The following is a 6869-nucleotide window of genomic DNA, read 5'->3' on the forward strand; positions in this document are numbered from 1 at the left end:
CTTTCTGAAAGAAAAAATTATTACTTTAGATAGATACTTCTCTAATTTTATTAATTTTATTATTGCTTGTTATTATATAGTGCGATGGTTTTGGTATCCGCCCAGGGCCAGTCCTGGGGCATGGGCAGGGGGGCGACGGCCCAGGGCCCAGCCCAGGGAGGGGCCCATGATGTAGTGCACATATATAATATAGCCAAGCAAAAATAGGTGAGAAAAAAATTATGAGAGAAGAAAAACGAGATGAGGTAGGCCGATCAGATAGCAGGTAGCGATTAGCGAAGCGTCACGCACGCCGCACGGCAAGGCCGCTCGTCTCGATTGTGAAACAAATCAATCGAAGATCTCGCGGACGCCTCGCTCGTCTGTTCGTCCTCTTGTCATTGTGGTCGCCTCGGTCACCGCTGTGCGCATCGCCCGCCGTGCGGCAATCCAGCAGCCGCAGCCCGCAGCAGTACGTATACGTATGTATGTGAGCAGTGAGCGCAGCCTACAGCAGTACGTATATGTATCCATGCATAACTCTCTGTACCATGTTCCTGATCCATCCCTGCAAACCCCAATTTCAGTAATTTCTTTTATTTTTTAGAATGTATTCAACTATTCATCCATGATCCATCCTCTAATTTCAGTGTTCACGAAGATCCAAATTTTAATGTATAGTTTTCGAATTCAATCTTTCATAGTATGTATTCAACCATTCTTTTTTTTGTCATTCTATGCACATGTCTAGGGTTCCAATCATTCAAATCATCCGATGTATAAATTTCTAATTCCTTGAATAATTTTTTCTTCATAATATTAGGACATTAGCCCGCCATGTTGCCTAAGAAGCATTTTGTCAGTTGCTCAAACAAGGAGAAAAAAGATAGAAAGGGATCTGAAGATTCAACAACTGAAGGGTACTTAAGTATTATTGTTGTCGATGGAGTCAGTTGAATTTGGTTCTTATTTGAGGTAACACTTCCGCTTCAGTACAACCCCCCTAAACATATATCATATCATGTTACTTTCAATTTTCTATCTTTTTAGTATTTCTGTCGTAATATGGCATTGTCCAACAATTATTATGTTTAAGTCTATGTACCACGCACGCGCATACATATATATGATCTTAGGACATAGGGGCACATGACATCGAGTTCGCCTAGGGCCTCCCGAAACACAGGGCCGGCCCTGTATCCGCCCCCGTCGGCCCTCGTCCTGGCTATGATTCGGATGTGGTATATATTATCTTTTTATAACTATTTGGTTCATTTATTGTTTATGACAATTATGCCAACCAACGTGACATAGATTTTATTTATCTAGGACGTAGTTGAACCGGAAATTCCAACCGACCCTATTGTCGAGAGATTAAATTTAGTTGAAGAAGAAAACAATTACTTGGAGGAAAAAATAAAAAAAATGAGGAGGAGAAGATGATATTGGAGTTGCATGTTGCGGATGTCGTCGATGATCACAAGATCAAGATGGATGCAATGCGGTTGAAGATGAGAAAGATTAGAAAATATGCCATTCATACCGAGGCTTGGTATCATTATGCCGTTGGATCAATTGTTACCTTGGTTGCGATTATGATCGCATTTGTTTTCGCATTGAAATGTTTTACATAGTTTCAATGTATGGTTTAATTAATTAGATGCTCTGGAGAGCTATATGTTGTTAGATGAGAACTATGTATGTACTTTGGTTTTAATGTGATGATGAACTTCTATTAGTTTGGTCACTTAATTATCTATTTATGATGTTCTGTAATGGTTTTTGACACACTTAATTATATATAATGCACGCAGATGAACCAGTAATGGATGTACGGTGACAGACACACCTCCGAGTACATTAAGGGCATGCATGATTTTCTCGAAGTGGCTGAGGCAAACAAGCAGAATGGTTTTATGTGTTGTCCATGCCCTAAATGTGGGAATACGAAATCTTACTCTGACCGAAAAATCCTTCACACCCACATGCTTTACAATGGTTTCATGCCACACTATAATGTTTGGACGAGGCATGGAGAAATAGGGGTTATGATGAAAGACGGCGAAGAAGAAGAGGACGATGACAACTATGTGCCCCCTGAATACGGTGATGCTGCAACAGGGGAAGCTGCTGAAGATCAAGAGGAACCAGATGATGTGCCCAATGATGCTGCAACGGGGGAAGCTGCTGAAGATCATGAGGAACCAGACGATGTGCCCGATGATGATGATCTCCGCCGGGTCATTGTCGATGCAAGGACGCAATGCGAAAGTCAAAAGCAGAAGCTGAAGTTCGATCGCATGTTAGAGGATCACAAAAAAGGGTTGTACCCCAATTGCGAAGATGGCAATATAAAGCTTGGTACCGTACTGGAATTGCTGCAGTGGAAGGCCGAGAATGATGTGCCTGACAAAGGATTTGAGAAGCTACTAAAAATATTGAAGAAGAGGCTTCCAAAGGATAACGAATTGCCCGACAATACATACGCAGCAAAGAAGGTCGTATGCCCTCTAGGATTGGAGGTGCAGAAGATACATGCATGCCCTAATGACTGCATCCTCTACCGTGGTGCGTAAAAGGATCTGAGCGCATGCCCGGTATGCGGTGCATTGCGGTATAAGATCAGACGAGATGACCCTGGTGATGTTGACGGCGAGCCCCCCAGGAAGAGGGTTCCTGCAAAGGTGATGTGGTATGCTCCTATAATACCACGGTTGAAACGTCTGTTCAGAAACGAAGAGCATGCCAAGTTGATGCGATGGCACATTGAGGACCGTAAGAAAGACGGGAAGTTGAGAGCACCAGCTGACGGGTCGCAGTGAAGAAAAATCGAGAGAAAGTACTAGCCTGAGTTTGCAAGTGACCTAAGGAACGTATGGTTTGGTTTAAGCGCGGATGGCATTAATCCTTTCGGGGAGCAGAGCAGCAATCACAGCACCTGGCCCGTGACTCTATGTATGTATAACCTTCCTCCTTGGATGTGCATGAAGCGGAAGTTCATTATGATGCCAATTCTCATCCAAGGCCCTAAGAAACCCGACAACGACATTGATGTGTTCCTAAGGCCATTAGTTGAAGAACTTTTACACCTGTGGAATGGAAACGGTGTACGTACGTGGGATGAGCACAGACAGGAGGAATTTAACCTGCACGCATTGCTGTTTGTAACCATCAACGATTGGCCCGCTCTCAGTAACCTTTCAGGACAGACAAACAAGGGATACCACGCATGCACGCACTGTTTAGAAGAAACTGAAAGTATATACCTGGACAAATGCAGGAAGAATGTGTACCTGGGCCATCGTCGATTTCTTCCGACCAACCATCAATGTCGAAAGAAAGGCAAGCATTTCAAAGGTGAGGCAGATCACCGGAAGAAGCCCGCCATGCATACCGGTGATCACGTACTTGCTATGGTCAATGATTTGCACGTAATCTTTGGAAAGGGTCCCGACGGATTAGCTGTTCCGAATGACGCTGAGGGACACGCACCCATGTGGAAGAAGAAATCTATATTTTGGGACCTACCCTACTGGAAAGACCTAGAGGACCGCTCTTCAATCGACGTGATGCACGTGACGAAGAACCTTTGCGTGAACTTGCTAGGCTTCTTGGGCGTGTATGGGAAGACAAAAGATACACCTGAGGCACGGGAGGACCTGCAACGTTTGCACGAAAAAGACGGCATGCCTCCGAAGCAGTATGAAGGTCCTGCCAGCTATGCTCTTACGAAAGAAGAGAAAGAAATCTTCTTTGAATGCCTGCTCAGTATGAAGGTCACGACTGGCTTCTCCTCGAATATAAAGGGAATAATAAATATGCCAGAGAAAAAGTTCCAGAACCTAAAGTCTCATGACTTCCACATGATTATGACGCAACTGCTTCCGGTTGCATTGAGGGGGCTTCTACCGGAAAACGTCTGATTAGCCATTGTGAAGCTATGTGCATTCCTCAATGCAATCTCTCAGAAGGTGATCGATCCAAAAATCGTACCAAGGCTAAGGAGTGATGTGGCGCAATGTCTTGTCAGTCCCGAGCTGGTGTTCCCACCATCCTTCTTCAATATCATGACGCACGTCCTAGTTCATCTAGTCGACGAGATTGTCATTCTGGGGCCCGTATTTCTACACAATATGTTCCCCGTTGAGAGGTTCATGGGAGTTCTAAAGAAATATGTCTGTAACCGCGCTAGGCCAGAAGGAAGCATCTCCATGGGCCATCAAACAGAGGATGTCATTGGGTTTTGTGTTGACTTCATTCCTGGCCTTAAAAAGATAGGTCTCCCTAAATCGCGGTATGAGGGGAGACTGACTGGAAAAGGCACGCTAGGAGGGGCCTCAATAATATGCAGGGACGGATATTCTTGGTCTCAAGCACACTACACAGTTCTACAGAACTCTACCTTGGTGACCCCGTATGTCGATGAACACAAGAACAGTCTGCGCTCCAAACACCCGGAGCAGTGCGACGACTGGATTACATGTGAACACATCAGGACTTTTAGCAGTTGGTTGGAAACACGTCTCAGAGGTGACAACACTGTTTGTGATGAGCTGTACTTGTTATCCAAGGGACCATCTTTGACTGTATTGACTTACAAAGGATACGAGATAAATGGGAATACATTTTACACGATCGCCCAAGATCAAAAGAGCACCAACCAAAACAGCGGCGTCCGCTTTGATGCAGCAACCGAGAGGGGAAATGACACATATTATGGTTACATAGTGGACATATGGGAACTTGACTACGAATATGATTTTAAGGTCCCTTTGTTTAAGTGCAAATGGGTCAATCTATCAGGAGACGGGGTACAGGTAGACCCACGGTACAGAATGACAACAGTGGATCTGAAAAATCTTGGGTACACTGACGAACCGTTCGTCCTAGCCAATGATGTGGCGCAGGTTATCTATGTGAAGGACATGTCTACCAAACCGAGAAAAAGAAAAGATAAGGAAGCGAATACATCATACGATGAGTCAAAGCGCCACATAGTTCTTTCAGGAAAAAGGGACATCGTGGGAGTGGAGGGCAAGACAGACATGTCTGAAGATAATGAAAAGTTTCATGAAATTCCTCCCTTCAAAGTCAAGACTGACCCAAGCATCCTGATAAATGATGAAGATTGTCCATGGTTACGGTGCAATAAGAATATGACACAAGCGAAGAAAAAGTGAAGACTTTCTCCCGCAACTATTATGATGATATCATGCCAACTTTGTAACAGACGAGTATGATACCATTGTCCGTTTTGTACATGCACATGCTATGTGGGTGAAATTATGATACCATTCCAACTTTCAACTTTTTCAGAGTTCATTTGAAATGCTCTAAAACTAATGGCACTAACAGAAAGTTTATAATTTTTCTGACCTAAAAGCAAAAAAGAATTAAAAAATAAAGCAAAAACCAAAAGAAAATAAATAATGCAAAAAAATAAAAAAAAACTGGAAAAAATCTATTTTTATAGTAAAGTTAATCACAAACTTGTGTTTCACACAAATTTCAAAGAATTCAAACTTTAACTACTTAAATTTGAAAACTAATGGCACTAACAGAAAGTTTATAATTTTTCTAAAACTAATGGCACTAACAGAAAGTTTATAATTTTTCTGACCTAAAAGCAAAAAAGTATTAAAAAAAGCAAAACATAAAAGAAAATAAATAATGTAAAAAACAAAACAAAAAAACTGAAAAAAACTATTTTTATAGTAAAGTTAATCACAAACTTGTGATTCACACAAATATCAAAGAATTCAAATTTTAACTATTCAAATTTGAAAACTAATGGCACTAACAGAAAGTTTATAATTTTTGTGACCTAAAAGAAAAATAATTAAAAATAAACTTTAATAAAAAATAAAAATAAAAACAATAAGTATTTTGTTGTAAGTAGAAACAAAATAAAATAAATAAAGCAAAAAAGAAAACAAAAAAATTGCCACCTACTGGGCCCCCACGGCCTGAATACGACTAGAAACCCTTCCATGGGCCAGGATTCAGGCCCGCAGGCGGCCCAGTAGGCCCACAGGCACACAGCGTATGGTTAGGCCTGAAAGCCTACAATTGAGAGGAGCTCGAGAGGATGGGCGCAGCAGCGCTTATAAACCACTCTCGAGCTCTCTCAGCTAGCGAGGTGGTACTAAAATTTTGATGCGGGCCAGCACAAGGCCTTTGGTCCCGGTTGGTACCACCAACCGGGACTAAAGGGGGCATTGGTCCCGGTTCGTGGCACCAACCGAGACCAATGCTCCTTGCCCTGGCCCATGACCATTAGTCCTGGTTTGTGCCACAAACCGGGACTAAAGAGTTGGTCCTCGTTGCGGGCCGAGTTTAGTCCCACCTCGCCAACCGAATGGGGCTCACACCAGTTTATAAGCCCTTCCCTCTCTGCCTTGTTGATCTCATCTCAAAGTGAAAATAGATGCCCTTATAGAGAAAAGTTTAACCTAAATTCAGAGTGAATTTCTCTGAAATTCATAGAAATTTACTATGAATTTAGGTTGAATTTTCTCTACAAGCGCATCTATGCTCATTCTTTTAGTAAGTTAATCACAAACTTGTGATTCACACAAATTTCAAACTATTCAAATTTTAACTATTCAAATTTGAAAACTAATGGCACTAACAGAAAGTTTATAATTTTTCTAAAACTAATGTCACTAACAAAAAGTTTATAATTTTGCTATCCTAAAAGCAAAAAGAATTAAAAATTAAAGCAAAAAACAAAAGAAAATAAATAATGCAAAAAACAAAACAAAAAAACTGGAAAAAACTATTTTTATAGTAAAGTTAATCACAAACTTGTGATTCACACAAATTTCAAACAGTTCAAATTTTAACTATTCAAATTTAAAAACTAATGGCACTAACAGAAAGTTTATAAT

This window comes from Triticum aestivum, chromosome 7A (assembly GCF_018294505.1).
Source record: "Triticum aestivum cultivar Chinese Spring chromosome 7A, IWGSC CS RefSeq v2.1, whole genome shotgun sequence".
NCBI classification, from domain to species: Eukaryota; Viridiplantae; Streptophyta; class Magnoliopsida; order Poales; family Poaceae; genus Triticum; species Triticum aestivum.